This window comes from Lissotriton vulgaris, chromosome 7 (assembly GCF_964263255.1).
Source record: "Lissotriton vulgaris chromosome 7, aLisVul1.2, whole genome shotgun sequence".
Classification (NCBI taxonomy): Eukaryota; Metazoa; Chordata; class Amphibia; order Caudata; family Salamandridae; genus Lissotriton; species Lissotriton vulgaris.
Window position 1 is genome coordinate 1,761,840,771 of NC_141695.1, and position 22,248 is coordinate 1,761,863,018.

General features: G+C 43.6%; 1 pseudogene; it reads left to right on the top strand.

Moving 5' to 3' along the window:
- The window catches only part of LOC147706609 (cell adhesion molecule CEACAM6-like), a 236,267-nt pseudogene that overhangs the window by 63,600 nt on the left and 150,419 nt on the right, over nucleotides 1–22,248 (top strand).

Consider the following 22,248-nt stretch of genomic DNA (forward strand, 5'->3'; position numbering starts at 1 on the left):
CATTACTGTCAGATGGGCAATTCGGGACTTTTAAAGTTGAATTTGTAACCCTCTGCTGCGAACCCAAGTATAATGGTGTTCACTCTTTTCAAATGAGTATCCAAGTCGTCGTCTGTGAGATAAATATCATCTACGTAAGATAATGCTTCATCATCATAGATTTGTAGTAACTCTGTTACCCTAGCTGAGAATAGTCCTGGGCTGTTCTTGAACCCCTGTGGGAGTCGACAGAATTTTTTCTGCGACCCAAATGCAGAGAAAGCGGTCAAATATCTGCTTTCTGGTGCAATGTTTTGACAAAAGAAACCATTAGATATGTCTAATGTCGTTTTATATTTTTTCCTAACTATATTATTCATTAGGGCTGCACTATGCGAGTTTTGTACTGCAAAAGTTTTGCAACGTGTATTAAGGTGTCTGTAGTCCAAAACTAGACGATATGAATTGTCTGGCTTGGAGACAGGAAACAAAGGATTGTTCATTTGAGAGGTGCATGTTTCAATCACCCCCTGGTACTCAAGTTGATCTAAGATCTCCCTGACCTGTTTTTTAGCTTCTTGCTTTATGGGATACTGCCGTTGGGCAGTTGGTTCACTTTTTAGTTGGATTTTGTGAGGAGGTGAATCCTTATCCCATCCTACATGATTTTTATATAATGCAGGTGCCTGGGCTACTGCCCATTTCCTTGCATAGGTATATTTTTTGTGAATCGGAATGTGATTCGAGAAGGCTGGCATAATCACTTCTTCGCCACGAGGGCACTCCCTGACAAACTCTGGGGGCCAATCTTTTTCAGCTAACAGAATATCATAGCCTTTTGAGAGCTTATCCCAAAATAGACCCTTAATTTTCCTAGTCTTATCACCCTCTATACGCAATGTTATTTCGTATATTTTATGGGGCTCGCTAAGTCTGGTGTCGGCAGTTTCAACCTGAATGTATTCATTCGTGCCCACTGTCTCCAGATGACTCATCAAGATCTTGCGCGCTATACTGATTTCTGCTGCACTGTCCAACATTGTCAATGCCCACTCCCCGTTTTTCAACTGTGTCCTCAGTATTCTCGGCATGGTTGATTACTCTAATACTGGCTACCTTCTTTTTCTGAAATTGAGATTTCTTATTTTGAGCAGGTTCCTTGTCTTTGGACTTGGTGTGCTCTCCTGGGTCTGACCGTCCTCTTCTTTCCGAATTCTGTGGAGAAGATCGAGAGGGACGTGTATCAATACTTTGATATCTATCAGGTTTTTTCAGATTATCCCTATTTCTAAGGTTATATCTTTTCTCAGAGGGCTCCCGTTGGGGAGACTGGCGTTCTCGAGTCGGAGTTCTTTCCCTCCGTCGAGGAGACCTTCCTCTGGACTGGAAAACTTTTTCCTTGGGAGTGGATTGTTTATTTCCATCCCAGCTCTTTTTAGGAGTGTTTAAATTATTTTTAACAAATAATTTTTCAGGATTTTCGAGCAGTTGGGGCTTAACTGGTTTCCCACCCAAGCTGTCTCTACCTAATTCTTCATAGCATTTTTCTATGATTTTTGCAAGCTCAACAGGATCTTTTATATCTGTTTCCTTCAACTTCTGGCGGATCGCCACAGATGCTGCTTCTCCTCCTATATTGGCTAATAATATAGCCGAGACCTGCTTGAAGTCTTTCAGTAATTTCATACCTAGATTTAAAGCGGGCTCTGGACCGAATTCATTTTGAATCTGTTTTAGCACTTCTGGGATTACCGCCATAGACGGAACACCGTGTGTTTTTGTGTAAATGGAAGCAAAGACTGTACCCCAAGTGTCGCAGTCCTCCACGTGTGGTGCGATTCCCATAGGAAGGCAGATGGTCAAGATTCTGTGTTTCTCAATAGGGGTAGTATCAGGAAATACTGCCTCTATTTGAGTGATTTTCTGTGCTAACCAGAAAGGAATTTGTTCCCATTTTACGGGTGTTTTACCAAGACATGACTGTATGTTCTGTGGTGTAATTTTATTTGTATTCCCCTGATGAGGGGTCAGCTGTGGTACATTAACAGCTGGCTGGACCGTAGCAATCCGCATTACATATTGGACTAATTGCCTATGTATTTTTATTAATGTGTTTAGCTGTACTAACAGCTCATCTCTAGACATTTTTACAATGTCCGGATGTGGTGTGTAGCTGGCTAGAACCGGCCACATTGCTCCTGGTCTACCTAGTGGACCGAGCCTAGTTATGTGATCATTGTGTTTTAGGGCGCCATTAAACCAGAGCAGGTGCTCTTGAAATTTAAGTGGAATTTCAATCTCCTCGAAAGGAGCGTACTCTTCCGGAGGTTTCTCTATTTTGTAATAGTGAAACTCTTTTGTTATAGCGTTTACCGCTGGAAAGTTTATCCATGAATAGAATACCTCTGTCTGCCGATACTCGTGAGCCTCTATCACGAAGACTACTGTACCACCTTGAGGTGTCAGTCCGTTTTCTATAAGTTTTAGAGTTATAGATCTTCTTAAGTGTGCCGGGATGATTACTGCACCCGGTACCATATCGTCGGAATCCTGCTGAGTCGCATTTACTGTGGCCCCAGTGGTTCCGTTATTTTCTGGCATTGTAAAAAATGCAAGGTTTGCAGAGTAGGTCTCCAAGGAGACAAAGATTAGGTGCACAATATTTTGGAACACTGTATCCTTCAACGTTGAATAAACCAGAGCTTTACATAGGAATCTCTTCCTACTGAGTTCGGGCGGATTTTAACCTTTCACCCACTCCAGACGTCTATTGGAGTATTTACGGGAGAAAGGGGTGTGAAATATGCACGACTGAGTTACTCTAAAAAGTCTTGCGTTAGTTTATCGCCTTACCAAACGTTAGGGTGCCATGTAGTGTAGTTCCTAGTTTCCCACTAGGCCCTGCGCATTGGAATAACATAAACAGTAGTATCGACGTGGAACTGCTTATATTCCAGGCCTCCACTGACTATGCTAAACTTAATTGGGTGTGTTACCAACTAGCTCAGAGGTCACTGGAAACTTTCTTCTCTGCATAAGAAGTGATCAGCTTCCTTGGCACAGACAAGAAGGGATTCAGCTTTCCAACAACCGTGCAACATGACAACTTTGCTCCTCAGATCAAGAGTCAATCTCTAGGGTCGTGTGAAACAATAGACATGTATTTCACTCAGTCAGTCTAGTGCAGTTTACTTTCACGAGATGTAGAGAATAGAGAGAAGGGCGTTTGTCAATAAAGGTGAACATTTATTGAACAGTCTTTCTTCTCGTACAAGAGAAATGTATTGCCACAATTGCAATAATTGTTATTATAAAAAGTACGTACAGTAAGATAAGGATTGCGAAATAGAACTGTAAAAGCATTGATATGGTTTCTTAGCCATACAATGGTTTAAAAGTAATAAAACATATATACATTCATATATACATTAGGCTAACATACTCAACTGGTGCTTCTAACTAAGCCTACCCCAGTGTGCCTGACCTAAGCCTAACACGTGGAAGGGGAGTAAGTAAGTAGCTTTAAGTTAAGTTGGTTTTGCCAAGGTTTGTTTCAAGAATTCTCATCTAAGGGTTTAGTCAACACCATACCTCTGAATAGAATGATGGAGGATTGGTATCTCCTTCAGGGGTCAATCTCGATATCCCAGTCACCCGCGAAGGTAGACCGGAAACGCCGGAGCTGGATTTCTCTGCACGAGAAAGGCAGCGGGTCTCTTCAGCGCGTCGAGGAAGGAGGGGGGACAGCGTCCGTGGGCAGCTGGAATCTGCTGGATGTCTTCGCAGAGGGACGGCTGTTCAACTCCTAAGCGTACTGCACCATCGTTCGCGCTTTAGCAGCGATAATGGTATCAGCAGCTTCACCACCACAGGGACAGCAGGCTGCAGCGACAGGGTGCTAGAGTCACCAACACGGGGTCGTGCAGACAGCTTGCATCAGTAGCTCGTACAACAGCAGGCAACAGCTCTTTTGCTTAAGGCAACGTTGGTAATATTTATACCTGACAGGTGCCGGGTTTGACGCAAGTTTGCTGGACATAAGACGTCAATTAAAGATGTCACCAGGAAGTGATAGTTATCAGTTGCTCATTAGAGTTCCATTACTAATCAAAACATAGCAAGCGGGGATTTCCAGGTTTGCTGAGTTTTTATCTTGTTGAAGAACTCGGAGTATTATCTAGGAATATCAGATAGTGACTACTGCTCTGTCATTGCACTAATTGGTCGCAAAGGAAGTGGCAGAGAGAACTATGCTGGAATGTGGCTCTGTTCGTGTGAGGCCAGAGATGACTTTTCAGAAAATCGCACTTGAACGGTTATGCCAATATAGGGAATAAATGGATTTATAGCCGAATAGGGGCATAAGGTCACAGTATCGATCAGGAACCTAGATAAACACGCAACACCCACTCCACGGGTTAATGTCCATCAAAATTACTAAAACTAAAGCAATTAGATGCATGTGTAACATTGCCCACCCCAAAATACATAAATGCATTCGAAATAGGCGTACTCGAAATACATGAAATTTAGGTACTGTACGTTTTTTAAAGCATAGTAATCATTCAAAAAATTATTGCATATGAAATCAATGAACGATTATGCAAAATGAATTACACATGAAGTATCTCTGACAGAAGAAAAGCGAGATAAATCATCACATAAAAATGCATTGTAATAACATGTGTGCTAGAGGCTGGTGTAATATTGTTATGTCTCTAGATGTGGTTAGAAATAGAAGTGTGAAGCTTCTGTTCTCTAAGAATAGTTTTTACGTTAAGCAAAGAATTGTTCGTGCCAAAAAATGGACAATATTAAAAATGTCCAATTCAAAAGAATTAATGCTTGAGCGGGGAAACAGAGTTCCAAAGCTTATTGCAGTTTTTGTTGATCAAAACTGAAGGCCGAATTCAGAGTTCATGGGAACGCTGTGTGTCGAAAAGCTTCTTAAAAGTTATTGTTTCTCTACGGGTGAGAACATCGTATCAGACAGGCTCTCAAAAAATTGGTCTACAAAATCAGGTGACAGTTCAACCAAATTAGATAGCGTTGTAACTTGGCAGGTGTGAGAATGATTGCTGTCATCGTATTCAGGAGCAGCAATGCTCACAGATGGCCGTACCTGGGTGATGCTGCTTTTGTCGCTTGCTCCACTGTTACCACCTAGTCGTAGCACAGGAGTCTCCACAAATGCCGTCATCAGGATTGGTAGCCGCTGGGGACAACACAATGCGTGAGCCGTTATTGGACTGAGCAAAGTATCGACGTCCATTGGTACTGCTGATGGAAGTGAAAGACAGATGTCCAACACGCATTCATCTCCGCAAAGCATACATCTTAGTACCGGTAAGACACAGTTCTGCCATATAGGTCTGAATGAAAGGAACCAGGTCATGTTTAGATCTCTCAGCCTGGCCAATCCGAGGACGTTAGTTATCCTGTCCCGTTAGCGCATTGCTAGGATTGTCTCTTCCATTCCCATGGGAGCTATGTCTGAGTTTCGGCTTGCCATAACGAAGCAGGAGGGTCAAAAATAAAATCCCTGCTACAAGTCCCAAAAATAATGGTATTCCGCCAAAAACAGAGTGTACAAAATTAGGAACGATTCCCAAAATTGCCTGGAAGGGTGTTAGCAGTCCCGTAAAGACTGTCTTAAATATGCCTGGGATGCTTGTGGCACTAGACATGTTAAGGAGTTGGTCGAGCATTTGTACGAAATGCACGGGGCAATTTGTTGATAAAAGGTCGTGAACTTCAGTAGCTGTCCTTGCAACTAGAAGATCATACGTCTCTTTTGATGACGTTATAGGCACTGTTGCCTGTAAAAGTACAGATTTCATTTTGCTTAATGTATCAATTCGTATAGAATAGAGATTCAGACAAGGCCAGATGGGAGTCACTGTGTCTGAAGGCCCACTTGGAAACAATGCTTGCATACAGCATTTGACCATGGATGTTACTTCTACTAGATAACTTCTCCCTGGCACGAGGCCACAACATCTGTGATCCGTTCTAAGAATGTAACTCCCGTTCGAAAGTTGCATAAAGAAGGGCTCTATCTGAGTTGCAGGTGTGACTAGCTGGTGGCATGAAAGGTTGTTAGAATTTCCATCACATGCTCCGTGTAAATTAATACCCTGACACAAAAGTATACAGCTTAGTGAATGTTTACAGTTGTCACCACTAAGAAATACATTTTGTCGCTGTCACTATAGCAAGAATGAGTGTATGGTAATTTCCATTCAGATTTTACATATCCTTTACCCAATTGTTCATACTGGCCAGCAGGTATGTATTCAAGGCACTTTTTAAATCGGAAAGTTGTTATCGGAATTGTGATAATTCCGTGTATTATCCATTCAATGACAGGACTCTCTGACATTGTCAATGGTAATCTCTCGAGTTTTTCGATGCTCAGGATTGTATAGTCTGCTCCTTTCTGTGCCAAACTGATCTGTTTATCAGTAAGGTTAAAAATGGAAAATAATGACGTTGTGTTGATTAATCGCCAAGGCACATAGCCTGAACGAAGATTTTGCAGCGTCCAGCCTAATTCTATAATAGTATTTACAACAAGGGGTGGTGAGGGACAGAGTCTCTGAATTAAGCAGAAAGCTCTCACCCAGTCAAGAGATCAGGGCTAGATCCAACACCGTTTTTTAGCTCACTGCACCATCCCAGTTTCAGAACCTGGCTGTATGCAAATTAGTCTGTTCCTGTCCCAGTGCATGATGGGAACAGGGCAAACCAAACTACAAAAGCCAATTCTTACACTGGGAAGAAAACAAGCTCCCGGGGACCGGTTTCTGGCATTACAGCCGTCTTCGGCCCGGTTTGCTTGAATCCTGATGGTGCAATGAGCAAGGGTCTCACATCTGAGAATACCCTTCCACGCTTAGGGTGGACAAAAATATTTACAACAAGGGGTGGTGAGGGACAGAGTCTCTGAATTAAGCAGAAAGCTCTCACCCAGTCAAGAGATCAGGGCTAGATCCAACACCGTTTTTTAGCTCACTGCACCATCCCAGTTTCAGAACCTGGCTGTATGCAAATTAGTCTGTTCCTGTCCCAGTGCATGATGGGAACAGGGCAAACCAAACTACAAAAGCCAATTCTTACACTGGGAAGGAAACAAGCTCCCGGGGACCGGTTTCTGGCATTACAGCCGTCTTTGGCCCGGTTTGCTTGAATCCTGATGGTGCAATGAGCAAGGGTCTCACATCTGAGAATACCCTTCCACGCTTAGGGTGGACAAAAATATTTACAACAAGGGGTGGTGAGGGACAGAGTCTCTGAATTAAGCAGAAAGCTCTCACCCAGTCAAGAGATCAGGGCTAGATCCAACACCGTTTTTTAGCTCACTGCACCATCCCAGTTTCAGAACCTGGCTGTATGCAAATTAGTCTGTTCCTGTCCCAGTGCATGATGGGAACAGGGCAAACCAAACTACAAAAGCCAATTCTTAAACTGGGAAGGAAACAAGCTCCCGGGGACTGGTTTCTGGCATTACAGCCGTCTTCGGCCCGGTTTGCTTGAATCCTGATGGTGCAATGAGCAAGGGTCTCACATCTGAGAATACCCTTCCACGCTTAGGGTGGACAAAAATATATTTACAACAAGGGGTGGTGAGGGACAGAGTCTCTGAATTAAGCAGAAAGCTCTCACCCAGTCAAGAGATCAGGGCTAGATCCAACACCGTTTTTTAGCTCACTGCACCATCCCAGTTTCAGAACCTGGCTGTATGCAAATTAGTCTGTTCCTGTCCCAGTGCATGATGGGAACAGGGCAAACCAAATTACAAAAGCCAATTCTTACACTGGGAAGGAAACAAGCTCCCGGGGACCGGTTTCTGGCATTACAGCCGTCTTCGGCCCGGTTTGCTTGAATCCTGATGGTGCAATGAGCAAGGGTCTCACATCTGAGAATACCCTTCCACGCTTAGGGTGGACAAAAATATTTACAACAAGGGGTGGTGAGGGACAGAGTCTCTGAATTAAGCAGAAAGCTCTCACCCAGTCAAGAGATCAGGGCAGGATCCAACACCGTTTTTTAGCTCACTGCACCATCCCAGTTTCAGAACCTGGCTGTATGCAAATTAGTCTGTTCCTGTCCCAGTGCATGATGGGAACAGGGCAAACCAAACTACAAAAGCCAATTCTTACACTGGGAAGGAAACAAGCTCCCGGGGACCGGTTTCTGGCATTACAGCCGTCTTCGGCCCGGTTTGCTTGAATCCTGATGGTGCAGTGAGCAAGGGTCTCACATCTGAGAATACCCTTCCACGCTTAGGGTGGACAAAAATATTTACAACAAGGGGTGGTGAGGGACAGAGTCTCTGAATTAAGCAGAAAGCTCTCACCCAGTCAAGAGATCAGGGCTAGATCCAACACTGTTTTTTAGCTCACTGCACCATCAGGATTCAAGCAAGCCGGGCCGAAGAAGGCTGAAATGCCAGAAACCGGTCCCCGGTAGCTTGTCTCCTTTCTGGTGAAGAATTGGCTTGGTAGTTTAGTCTGCCCTGTTCCCATGATGCACTGGGCCAGGGACAGACTGATTTGCATATAGCCAGGTTCTGAGCTGGGATGGGGCAGTGAGATAAATAACGGTGATGGATCAAGCCCTGATCTTTGGACTGGGTAAGAGTGGTCTGTTTAACTCAGACACTCTGTTCATCACCACCCCCTTTTCTAAATCGTTTTTGGCCACTATAGGTGTGGCAGGGTATACTCAGACATGAGTCCCTTTCTCACTGCTCCATCACGATTCAAGCAAGCCGGGCCGAAGAAGGCTGAAATGCCAGAAACCGGTCCCCGGTAGCTTGTCTCCTTTCTGGTGAAGAATTGGCTTGGTAGTTTAGTCTGCCCTGTTCCCATGATGCACTGGGCCAGGGACAGACTGATTTGCATATAGCCAGGTTCTGAGCTGGGATGGGGCAGTGAGATAAATAACGGTGATGGATCAAGCCCTGATCTTTGGACTGGGTAAGAGTGGTTTGTTTAACTCAGACACTCTGTTCATCACCACCCCCTTTTCTAAATCGTTTTTGGCCACTATAGGTGTGGCAGGGTATACTCAGACATGAGTCCCTTTCTCACTGCTCCATCAGGATTCAAGCAAGCCGGGCCGAAGAAGGCTGAAATGCCAGAAACCGGTCCCCGGTAGCTTGTCTCCTTTCTGGTGAAGAATTGGCTTGGTAGTTTAGTCTGCCCTGTTCCCATGATGCACTGGGCCAGGGACAGACTGATTCTTATTTGCATATAGCCAGGTTCTGAGCTGGGATGGGGCAGTGAGATAAATAACGGTGATGGATCAAGCCCTGATCTTTGGACTGGGTAAGAGTGGTCTGTTTAACTCAGACACTCTGTTCATCACCACCCCCTTTTCTAAATCGTTTTTGGCCACTATAGGTGTGGCAGGGTATACTCAGACATGAGTCCCTTTCTCACTGCTCCATCAGGATTCAAGCAAGCCGGGCCGAAGAAAGCTGAAATGCCAGAAACCGGTCCCCGGTAGCTTGTCTCCTTTCTGGTGAAGAATTGGCTTGGTAGTTTAGTCTGCCCTGTTCCCATGATGCACTGGGCCAGGGACAGACTGATTTGCATATAGCCAGGTTCTGAGCTGGGATGGGGCAGTGAGATAAATAACGGTGATGGATCAAGCCCTGATCTTTGGACTGGGTAAGAGTGGTCTGTTTAACTCAGACACTCTGTTCATCACCACCCCCTTTTCTAAATCGTTTTTGGCCACTATAGGTGTGGCAGGGTATACTCAGACATGAGTCCCTTTCTCACTGCTCCATCAGGATTCAAGCAAGCTGGGCCGAAGAAGGCTGAAATGCCAGAAACCGGTCCCCGGTAGCTTGTCTCCTTTCTGGTGAAGAATTGGCTTGGTAGTTTAGTCTGCCCTGTTCCCATGATGCACTGGGCCAGGGACAGACTGATTTGCATATAGCCAGGTTCTGAGCTGGGATGGGGCAGTGAGATAAATAACGGTGATGGATCAAGCCCTGATCTTTGGACTGGGTAAGAGTGGTCTGTTTAACTCAGACACTCTGTTCATCACCACCCCCTTTTCTAAATCGTAATTCTATAATAGAACGTAATTGAGATTGGCCATGTTGTAACATTAGCAAGTCTCTGTCTATCACATCAAAGGCAGATGATACAATATTGTCCAACGAATATATTCTGGAAGACAGAGTCATTAACCCATTGTCTACCACGGAAAGTGATTTCTCCAAATTAATACGATCAATTTCTCGTATTTTTTCAGCAGTTTCAATTTGCTTTACTTTCCAAGCCTCGTTGTAAGCAGCATAGATGCTGGTCGCTATGAAACGCTTCTGACGCTGTTTGCGTGGTCCAAGAATGAAATCGCGCAAATCAGCACCATCTTTTAGTAAAGACAAGTGTTGCTTAATTTCAGCCAGTGTGGATGATGTTAGCCATTCAAGGCAGAGTTTCCCTACACTGTATGTTGTTATTATTCCTGGATGCTGTCTCTGGGAATATCTTGAGTCTAATCTGGTCATTTTTAAACCCTGTGTTTTATTCAGGAATCTATCTTGACAGCTATTTGTGTCTGTAGGCCCGATTAACCACTTTTTCCAATCAGGATGTGTTCTGTTGAAATGTAAAATTTGTGACACGTCTAACTCAATATCTGTGGTTGCATTTTCAGGTATTGGCTTTGGAATAGACGGTGTTTTAAGGTCTTTGTTCTTAGCTAGGCCAAGACAAGATGTTTGGTGTACTGTGTCATTTAAAAATAACATTTGTTCTGGTATCATGCAGGTTCTAAATAGTGCTTCAATGCCTTGCACCTGCCAATCTTTTGTACCCCAAATTGTTTTCGTTTCAATATTATTTTTCCAATAATCAAAACCAAATGTCATCATTTTGTCATAAAATGCTTCTGAATATATCAATTTAGAATTTGTCAGCATTGTTTTTATTCCTGTTTTATCTAACAGTTTGTAATAAAACGTTTCTGCATTACTGGTGTTAAACCCTGAGAAGTATTTGAATTTCTCAAAAAATGCTTTAGAACTGCTTTTAGGTGGTGTAGAACAATGTTCCCATTGATTATACATAAAAACATTTCTAGGCTGTGCAGATTTATGCAAGTAATGATCCCCATAGTGGGTGTAACAGAATAACTGCTCATAACTAGATGAACCTTGTAAATAATCATGATCTGTGTATCTAGCTGACATTACTAAATCAGACATCATGTCATTAATACTGTTAAAGTCCCAATCATCAGAGAATGTACTAGGTGTTATAAAGTCACTTAAGGAAACCTTTAGTTGATGAGGATACTTCAGGATTTCGACCGGACCATAGATCTCATAGTCTGTTTTCTCCCATACTACCCCACCAGGTATTGGAATTGCTGTGACATTTACTGTTGACAGTTCTCTTTTCTTCACGTGGGATGATCTGTGTGGTTTCAGGACTAGGTTGATGTTCTGACTTGCTGTGTCCATTGTAATATATTTTCCTTCAATGAATTTTCCCAAACACAGTACCATGATGAGCCAAAGCAGGAGGAAAAATACACCTAGACCGAACCAGAACTCTACCCAAGGGGAAATAAGGTAGATTTCCTTCAGTTGATGAAAGAGTTCCGTTGCTTTTTCTTTAAAAGACTTTTTTGTTTCTGGCATCACTTCGGGGTCATTTTGATCTTCAGAGAAGTTGTCGAAGTTGATGAAATAACCAGAGGCAGTTCTGTCAATTGATGGGATTGTTCTTTCAATCTGTCTCTCGGTAGCACTTTCTGATGCCACATTAGTGTAGACTGGTGTTGTTTCTTGACGAACTGTTTCAATCTGTGTTTCAAGAGGCACGAGTTCCATGGCATTATTGCATAGTCCTTCATTGTGCACTGCAGGCAGATCGAATGTGATTAGTCTTTCAGTTTGAACCTCTTGGATTGTTGCAAGTTTGGGTATTCTGTTGTTTCTTGGGAGTCCACTGGGCCTACTGTTGATTATAGGCCACATGCTTGTGGTTTTACCAGGTCGATGGACACGACTCTGTTCTCCTTTTTACCAGCAAGGGGCGGTAGCACAACTGATCTTGTTCCGGTGACTGCCAAGACAGGTACTGCTTTTTAGTAGGAAGGCCCAAATTCCTTCTTAACCGCGATCCTTTCTCTGACTAGATCCCCAATCTTTGGAATCCAGACAGGCCTTGCTGGGGCTGTTGCTGGTGGTGCCTCGTCAGTGGTACTTGGCTGTTGCTTTAACTTTATGTTGCTTAATGATTTTCTTGTTTCATTCAGTTCCTGTAAAACAGCCAAACGATCCTTTACATCAAAGTTTGTTGCTTTTTCTTGTACCACTGACATCTGACTATCGAGGTCCTGAACACGCATTCTAATTCCGAACAATAGTTCGTATGGGCTGAAACCTTTTAGAGAATTTCTTGGCATGTTGTTAAGACTAGTCTGGACACTTATTAAATGTTTGACCCACCCAGCGCCTGAACCTAATACCTTCGCTGTTATAGATTGCTTTATGTCACGGTTTTTTCTTTCTACCACACTATTCCCTTCGGGGTGCGACGGACAAGAATACCGCAACCCAATTCCCATGCTAGCCATGGCCTCCCTATAAGCTCGAGAGCTGAAAGCAGGACCCTGGTCAGAATGGAACGTGGTAATTGCGTATGTGCCGATAAAGACTCGCAAATCTTTTATAACCGTTCTAGCGTCAGCCGAGCGCTGGAGGCCTCATTATTTAAGTGCTTAGCCTTAACTGTTAATAGGACGCAGGATGGGGTGTAGGCAGCGTTACGCTCTTTCTGACTGGTAGCCGGTAGCAAGGTTCGCTACTGCGATCCCTATTGCAGTTTTCACAGTTGTTTGCATATATTTAGTGTTCTACACTCATTCCCGGCCACCAGAATACTGATTGCAATTCAGTCAGTGATTCCTTGATCTCTCTGTGCCTAGGACCCAAACCCATATGTGCGTCTGCTATTAAAAATATTCTCCTGTTCGTGTTTGGAATTACTCTGTCCCCCACTCCAGGGATTCGAGCAAAAGGAACGGAGTTTGCATCGATTATGTATGCATAATTGAGTGGATAGTTTACGGGTAATGCTGCACAGTCGCCTTTTACGGTCGTTTTTACTGCCAGCATGGTTTCCCCGTCTATGTATTTATCTGTAAGCTTTTTTGTGGCTACGGAAGCCGGTTTAGTTGCTTCCGCTGTGGCTGTATTAGCCAATGAATTCCCTGCAACGTGAACGCCATCACGTTGAAGACTCTGTGCGTGAATCACGTGAGTCTTTTGTAGTTCTTTGTGTAAAAGAGCTACCTGTTTCCAGAGCAATTTATGCTTTATTGTGGCACCTGTGTCATCTTTGTAGTCGTTTTCGATCCAACTCTGCAGTTTATTGTTGTAAGAGTTGACGCAAAAATGAGAATCGCACACTATAAGTGTCGGGAATTCACGTTCTGCATTTTCGAGCGCCATCTTTAAAGATCTGATTTCAGTTCTCTGAACCGAACAGTTTCTTACAGATTCAGTTTTTGTTACTTTCGGTCTGAATTTACCGCACAGCGAACGACCTTTAATGATCGCACATGCTGCATTGTAGGATTTGCTCTCTACATTAAAATGCTGTATAAAACTATCTGTATAGATTATACATGCGTATTGTGGGAGAGGCAGAATTTCGATTGGCAGAGGATATTCTTCTTCATATTCTAAATCATTCAGTTCTTCGAATTGCGGGGCGAAATAGTATTTCACGTCTTCCGCTCCTAGAGAATCTATACACTGTATCCATTTCGGATCCAGTGACACTGTAGGCAGGTTTACTGGGCTGAATAGCGCTTCGAAGGCGGATTCCGCTGTAAGGATATTAATCCGTTTGCCGTGTGCTAGTTCTCGTTCATTTGCTAATGCGATTTGCACTGCTTTCACAGTTCTTTCTGTGTGACTGAATGATTTTTCTGCTTGTGTGTACAAGTGAGATTTAATAGAAATTGGTACCTTTTCTCCCTCATTAGAGGTTACGTACGTGAATCCGCATCTTCCTGGGATGACTCGGATTACAAGATCGATCGTGTTGTCACGTGTATCTAATTTTGTTTTTGCTAACATGTCTGTTTGCAGTGATCTCAAAATTTCTGTGTGTTTTTGAGTCCAATTGATTTGTTTAAAATCAGGTTTAATTAGTTCGTAGAGAGGTTTAACCCTCTCTGTGTAATTTAAGATGTAAGTTCTTCCGAAATTCAGAAAACCTAGAATGGATTGTAAATTCTTCAGCGTTTTTGGAGCTTGGAGTACAGCGCACTTCTCTAAGAAGTTGTCCGCTAGGCTTTTCCCTTCACTTGATAATTCGTACCCTAAAAACAGTACTGTCAGATGGGCAATTCGGGACTTTTTAAAGTTGAATTTGTAACCCTCTGCTGCGAACCCAAGTATAATGGTGTTCACTCTTTTCAAATGAGTATCCAAGTCGTCGTCTGTGAGATAAATATCATCTACGTAAGATAATGCTTCATCATCATAGATTTGTAGTAACTCTGTTACCCTAGCTGAGAATAGTCCTGGGCTGTTCTTGAACCCCTGTGGGAGTCGACAGAATTTTTTCTGCGACCCAAATGCAGAGAAAGCGGTCAAATATCTGCTTTCTGGTGCAATGTTTTGACAAAAGAAACCATTAGATATGTCTAATGTTGTTTTATATTTTTTCCTAACTATATTATTCATTAGGGCTGCACTATGCGAGTTTTGTACTGCAAAAGTTTTGCAACATGTATTAAGGTGTCTGTAGTCCAAAACTAGACGATATGAATTGTCTGGCTTGGAGACAGGGAACAAAGGATTGTTCATTTGAGAGGTACATGTTTCAATCACCCCCTGGTACTCAAGTTGATCTAAGATCTCCCTGACCTGTTTTTTAGCTTCTTGCTTTATGGGATACTGCCGTTGGGCAGTTGGTTCACTTTTTAGTTGGATTTTGTGAGGAGGTGAATCCTCATCCCATCCTACATGATTTTTATATAATGCAGGTGCCTGGGCTACTGCCCATTTCCTTGCATAGGTATATTTTTTGTGAATCGGAATGTGATTCGAGAAGGCTGGCATAATCACTTCTTCGCCACGAGGGCACTCCCTGACAAACTCTGGGGGCCAATCTTTTTCAGCTAACAGAATATCATAGCCTTTTGAGAGCTTATCCCAAAATAGACTCTTAATTTTCCTAGTCTTATCACCCTCTATACGCAATGTTATTTCGTATATTTTATGGGGCTCGCTAAGTCTGGTGTCGGCAGTTTCAACCTGAATGTATTCATTCGTGTCCACTGTCTCCAGATGACTCATCAAGATCTTGCGCGCTATAATGATTTCTGCTGCACTGTCCAACATTGTCAATGCCCACTCCCCGTTTTTCAACTGTGTCCTCAGTATTCTCGGCATGGTTGATTACTCTAATACTGGCTACCTTCTTTTTCTGAAATTGAGATTTCTTATTTTGAGCAGGTTCCTTGTCTTTGGACTTGGTGTGCTCTCCTGGGTATATTCCTATCTCCATCCTTTGACATCAGGTACATTTCCACCCTCTGACCTGAGGTAAATTTCTATCCCCATCCTCTGACCTGAGGTATATTCCCATCCCCATCCTCTGACCTGAGGTATATTCCTATCTCCATCCTTTGACATCAGGTACATTTCCACCCTCTGACCTGAGGTATATTCCTATCCCCTTCCTCTGACCTGAGGTATATTCCTATCCCCATCCTCTGACCTGAGGTATATTCCTATCTCCATCCTTTGACATCAGGTACATTTCCACCCTCTGACCTGAGGTATATTCCCATCCCCATCCTCTGACATGAGGTATATTCCTATTTCCATCCTTTGACATCAGGTACATTTCCACCCTCTGACCTGAGGTATATTCCCATCCCCATCCTCTGACATGAGGTATATTCCTATCCCCTTCCTCTGACCTGAGGTATATTCCTATCCCCATCCTCTGACCTGAGGTATATTCCCATCCCCATCCTCTGACATAAGGTACATTTCCACCCTCTGACCTGAGGTATATTCCCATCCCCATCCTCTGACGTAAGGTATGTTCCCAACCCCATCCGCTGACATGAACATAAAAGGCAAAGCTCACCCTTTGTCCCTTTAAAACAATCTGGCCAAGAGGAGAACAGGGTCATTGATCAGTGCCGGTCCCATGGATTAGACTAGAGAGCAGGGAGGAAGAGTAGGGGTAAGGAAGGTGTCAGAGAGCGAGAGAGATAGAGAGATAGTGAGAGAGCAAAAGAAGGAAGAGAGAGAGTAGACAGAGACAGGAAAATAGAAAGTGAGATAGGGAGAGAGAGCCCGAGAGACAGATACAGACTGAGGTAGTGAGAAAGATAGAGAGAGTGAGTGACATAGAGTAAAAGAGACCGAATAAGAAAGGAAAGAGAGCCTGTAAGTGACATGAGGAGACAGCCAGCAAGACTAAAAGAGAGAGAACCAGTAAGAATGGAAAGAGGATGGGTTGCTCTGGACATGTGTGTCTCGGGGGCTTTCACCTCACAGTTCGATTTTAGGGTCATTGTCCCGGATCTTCAGTCAATCATTCAATCAGTATTTCTTCACTGTGGCTTATCACCAGTGAGGGTGTCCTGAACTCTTCAGGTAACCTATGAACTTCAGGAAGGTGCTGGAGAGAGTCTGTGATTGGCCAGGCCTTCCTTAAGATGAGTGTGAGACCCCTAAGTGAGGTGGGTGAGTCAAATGCAGATTGTCAGTCAGGACAGAGGTTCAGTGACCAGGTGTCTGCAGCCTCAGAAGAAGGAGGAGAGCTGGGGACGCTTCCCTTCTTGTAAAAACCTAGGGCCACATTTATGAGGCTTTGCGACAGCTTTGCACTTCCGTTGCGTCACTTTTTGTGACGCATCGGCGGCGTGAAACATGCCCCCTGTTACTCACTATTTACAGAGTGACGCATCTAAGCAGATGCGTCACTTTTAAAACCCCTGCGCTACATTATACCTGCATCAGGTATAATGTATGCTGGGGGGCGTTCCCCTGCAAAACGCCTCGTTGAAGTGACGCAGTGAAATCTATGAGATTTCACTGCGTCACTTCTAGGACGCCATTGCATCAAAATCTTGCGACTGCCTCACAGCAGGCGTAAGACTGACGCAGGCCCTTTCACATGGGGCTTGCCCCATTTGAAAGGACGCATTGCTGGAGTTGCGTCACTTTTGTGACAGACTCCAGCAATGCGTCACTTTTGCGCTTACAGATACGTCAGAAATACTGACGTTTCTGTAACTCCTTGCGACATGATGCATCATACAGTAAATATGACGCATCAGGTATGTCGCCAGGAGTGCGCACTGAGAAGTGTTGCATCGCTGCTTTCACACAGCGATGCATCACTTCTCATAAATGAGTCCCCTAGAAGGGAAGGCTGGTGTTAGTGCAGGTGATGTGTCTGCCTTGGCTGGAGGGGACAGGGTGGGGTCTAATTCTGAGTAATGCAATAATTTCCGATATTTGACCTCTCCCTCCAGCACATTCATCTCATCGCTTCTCTCCTCTCCTCTCCTCTCCTCTCCTCTCCTCTCCTCTCCTCTCCTCTCCTCTCCTCTCCTCTCCTCTCCTCTCCTCTCCTCTCCTCTGCTCTCCTCTCCTCTCCTCTTCTTTTCTCTTCTCATCTCATCTCATCTCATCTCGTCTCTTCTCTCTCATCTCTTCTCTCTCATCTCATTTCATCTCTCCTCTTCCCCCTCCCCCTCTCCTCTCTCCTCCTCTTCTCATTGCTTCTCTTCTCATCTCATCTTTACTCTTATTTTCTCTTCTCATCTCTTCTTATCTCTTCTCTTCTCCTCTCTTCTTGCCTCTTCTCTTCTTGTCTCGCCTCTTCTCTTCTCATCTCTTCTCTGCTCCTCTCCTCTCCTCTCCTCTCCTCTCCTCTCCTCTCCTCTCCTCTCCTCTCTTCTCTTCTCTTCTCTTGTCTTGTTTCTTCTTCTCTTCTCTTCTCTTTCTCTCCTCCTTCTCTTCTTTTCTCTTCTCCTTTCTTCTCCTTTCTACTCTTCCCTTCTCTGCTCCTCTCCTCTCCGCTTCTCTTCTCATCTCATCTCTCCTCCTCTCCTTCCCCTCCCCCTCCTCCTCTCCTCTCCTCTCCTCTCCTATTCTCTCCTCTCCTCTCCTCTCCTCTTCTCTCCTCTCCCCTCCTCTGCTCTCCTCTCCTCCCCTCTCCTCCCCTTTCCTCTCCTCTCCTCTCCTCTCCTCTCCTCTCCTCTTCTCTTCTCTTCTCATCTCATCTCTTCTTGTCTCTTCTCATCTCTTCTCATCTCACATCTCATCTCTGCTCCTCCTCCCCCTCCCCCTCGTCTCTTCTCTCCTCTCCTTTCCTCTTTTCTTCTCGTCCCTTCCATTCTCATCTCATCTCTTCTCTTCCTTTCTCTTCTCTTGTGCTGTCTTCTCTTTTTCTTCTCTTCTCTTTTTATCTATTCTCATCTCTTCTCTTCTCTTCTTGCCGTGTATCTTCTCTTCGTGTCTCTTCTCTTCTCTTCTCTTCTCTTCTCTTCTCTTCTCTTCTCTTCTCTTCTCTTCTCTTCTCTTCTCTTCTCTTCTCTTCTCCTTTCTTCTCCTTTCTTCTCTTGTCTTCTCTTTTCTTCTCTTCTCATCTCTTCTCTGCTCCTCTTCTCTTCTCTTCTCTTCTCTTCTCTTCTCTTCTCTTTTCTTCTCTTCTCTTCTCTTCTCTTCTCTTCTCTGCTCCTCTTTTCTTCTCTTCTCTTCTCTTCTCTTCTCTTCTCTTCTCTTCTCTTCTCTTCTCTTCTCTTCTCTTCTCTTGTTTTCTCTTCCCCTCCCCTCCTCTCCGCTCCTCTTCTCTCCTCCCTTCCAGCCTGGCTCGGTGTCTGGACCCAGCGGACCAGCGGGAAGGGGCTCTGCGCAGAGGTGGTCAATGCTGCGGTGGGACAGACGGCGGCCCTCTATGCCCCGATCTCTACGGATGTACTGGACTTTACCTGGTGCGCAGGGATAGAGGCGGATACGTCACAAATGATCATGGGCTACTTTGCGCCAACTTCTTCACAGACCACTGGCCCCCTGTACACGGGGCGGGAGAGTGTGAGCTCCGACGGGACCCTGTTCATCCGAGACCTGCGGACGAACGACACCGGGAACTACACAGTGTATGTGTCACCAAATAATGCATCACCAAGAATATTCTCCTGCCAGCTGCGAGTGTACGGTGAGTGCCACACTGCACAGGGTATTTACTTCCTTCCTCCTCCTCCCGGCGACAGCCCGAGAGGAGATCAGTGTCTGACGAGGCCTCGGGTGGTAGGTGTACTCGTCCCCACCGTCCACCAACCATCTCACACCATCCCCACGCTGGGACCAGTGGGCGGGGTGTCTCTACTTTTGTATACCTGGGGCGAGTCACAGCCACTATTCTAAAAGTGCACAAAGAGCTTGAAAGTACTTTTAGACTTTGTGATGCTTCAGAAATGTTCGCGTCAATGGTGCTGCACCAGGAGTAGGTTTCGATGCGCACACCTGGGGATGTCATGCCAGATGTTTTAAATGATGTCTTTTCCCCACTTTCGAATTGTACCCACTGTACACACACAAGGGGAAATGACATCAGGTGTAAAAACACTTTTTTTCTCTTCATATTATTTCTCCATACAAACTTACTTTCCCATTGGTAAAACCTCTTACCTGACGTAGCCGCCAAGCTGCAGGGAGAACCCTTTGCTTGCTAAATATAGATCATTTCCAGAGTGAGAACGGGCTGGATCATATTTGGAGAATGCCCACAAACATGCATTTTAGGGTACCTTCCCCAAGACTAACTGCACCCTGTTCAGGACCATAGGAAATAATAATAACTTAAACTATTGGGGTATCATGCCGGACATGGGAGTACAACCATATCTTTGTTATCAGCTTAAACGCCTCCATGAGGGAACATTCGCAAGAGTAAGGATTGACAAGAACGGGCACCTAACGGCTTCTTTCCACATTGGCAAGGGGGTAAGGCAGGGTTGTCTACTTGCACCAACCCTCTTCTCCCTCTTCCTTAATGGGTTAATTGAAGATTTACTTGCCGTTAAGGATATAGACTCTCCAAAACTGGAACGCTGCAAATTTCCTGGATTAATGTTTGCGGATGACACCCTGCTCCTCTCGAAATCACCAATGGGGATGCAGCATGTGTTAAAGAAATTTAGCCAGTTTTGTAAAAAGAGGAACTTGGTGGTAAACATTAAGAAGACAAAATACATGGTCTTCAACGCCAACTCTATAAACTGCCCGCATCCAAGAATGGATGATAGACCATTGGAGAGGGTCCCTATCTTTGATTATGTGGGTCTCACTTTAAATGACAAAATGGGGTGGGGACCCCAAATCAATAAGGCTAACGTGAAGTTAACCCAGGCTATTGAGGGGATTTTAAAAGTCCATAAGAGTTGTGCTTTAAAGGGTATAAGCCCGCCGCTAGAAATCTGTAAAGTCCAAGCTAGGGCAGCTACCTTATACGGGGCAGAACTGTGGTGGCATAGCCCATCCAATGCCCTCACTGTAACTGAAAACAATTGTATAAGACAAATTCTGGCCCTGCCTAAAAATACATCCCTAGTACCACTAAGGATGGATCTGGATATCCTCCCAATTGCGGACCTAATCTCTTTACGCCCATTGCTATATTGGCGACGGCTGTGGAGTACCCCAGAGTTAGGTCACTATAGGGAGGTATTAAAAGTGGTAATGTCAACCCTGGGGCTGGCAGTTTACCCTAGCTGTCCTTTGTTAGGGATTATTTTCATGCAATAGGAAGGGAGGATCTATGGACCATACCTGAGGAATCTTGCCTAGCTATCTCTAGCTAGTGGAGTGAAAGAGTACAAATTGACAAGTATTTTACAGGCAGTCAACCCTTTTAGTGTAACTCATTGCTTTTTGGATTTTAAATTCCAATATAAATTTGAGCCGGTGTTGGACTCAATCCAACCGGTATTAGCTAAGAAGTTGTTTTTGCAATTCAGATATGGGACACTCCCGCTTCACGTCTTAACCAACAAGTGGGCGGGTGCAAACCCCGCCTGTGTCCTGGATGCCTAGTGGAGGAAGAAACAGTAATGTTCTTCTGCTCGGCATATAAGCAGGCTAGGTCTAAGTGGGTTATACAACTTTGCACAAATCTGGGTATTAGGAACTACCGATAATTCTTTAGGATCCTAAAATCTGACACTAATCCAGTTCAAGTTGTTGCAATTTCGAAATTTCTATTTGCTATGTGGTGTAAACGAAGGCACTTACAAAAAAATGTGATATGACAACAAGTAATACCAGCTCCTACCTGTCATCTGCTGTGATTATCTACTCTGTAATAACTAAGCCTGTAAGTCTCAGTATTTGCTGATTAATTTATGTGAGAGATAGAAATACCTGCGAACTGGCTGGTACTTCGATACTGGGCTTTATAAAAACATTCTATGTGAGCCATTCTTTTTTTTATATATTTTTAGTATAAATTATATTCTTAATGTATGTTTTAATTGCTCACATTTCCCATAATGATGATCTTTGTGTTCCTACTTCCTAATGGAGGATCCTATATTCCCATGTTCATAACCCAGTGTTCCTTTTGATTTTGTACCTTTTTTCTGACTTGGATTGTATTATCTTGTAAACTTAAATGTGCTTTTATGGCTGTAATAGCCGAAATAAAGTTTCTTTGATGATGATGATGATTTTTTTTTTAAAGTTACAAATATAAGTACATATAATTTATTGTTAACAACAGTACATATTTTTGATTTTATTCTCAATACACTGTATTATATATAAACAAATTACTTTTAATTAATTCTATAACTCACTTTTATTATTTAATGCATACAAATATATTTTGACTTTGGTGGGAATTTATTTTTTATGTAAATTTGGGGCCACTAATTTAAATGCATTTAATTTTGTTATCAAAATTGTGGGAATAGTGCTGTAGCATGCTTCCTCAGTTTTACATTCAAAATAAATAAATGAAATAATTTACAAATAATATTTAAGATAAAAAAAATATTTTAACATACTTTTCCAAGTTGAATAAACTTTTTTTTACTTTCCCCTATACTTTACTATAGAGATATTCAACAGTCAGGGTGGATATCTCAACATGGTAAAATATGTGCAAAAGTTCACCATACTTTTTTTCATCCCCATTGTCAAAAATGTCTTCTTGACATAGTGAAAAGTAAAAAAAGTTTATACGAATATTT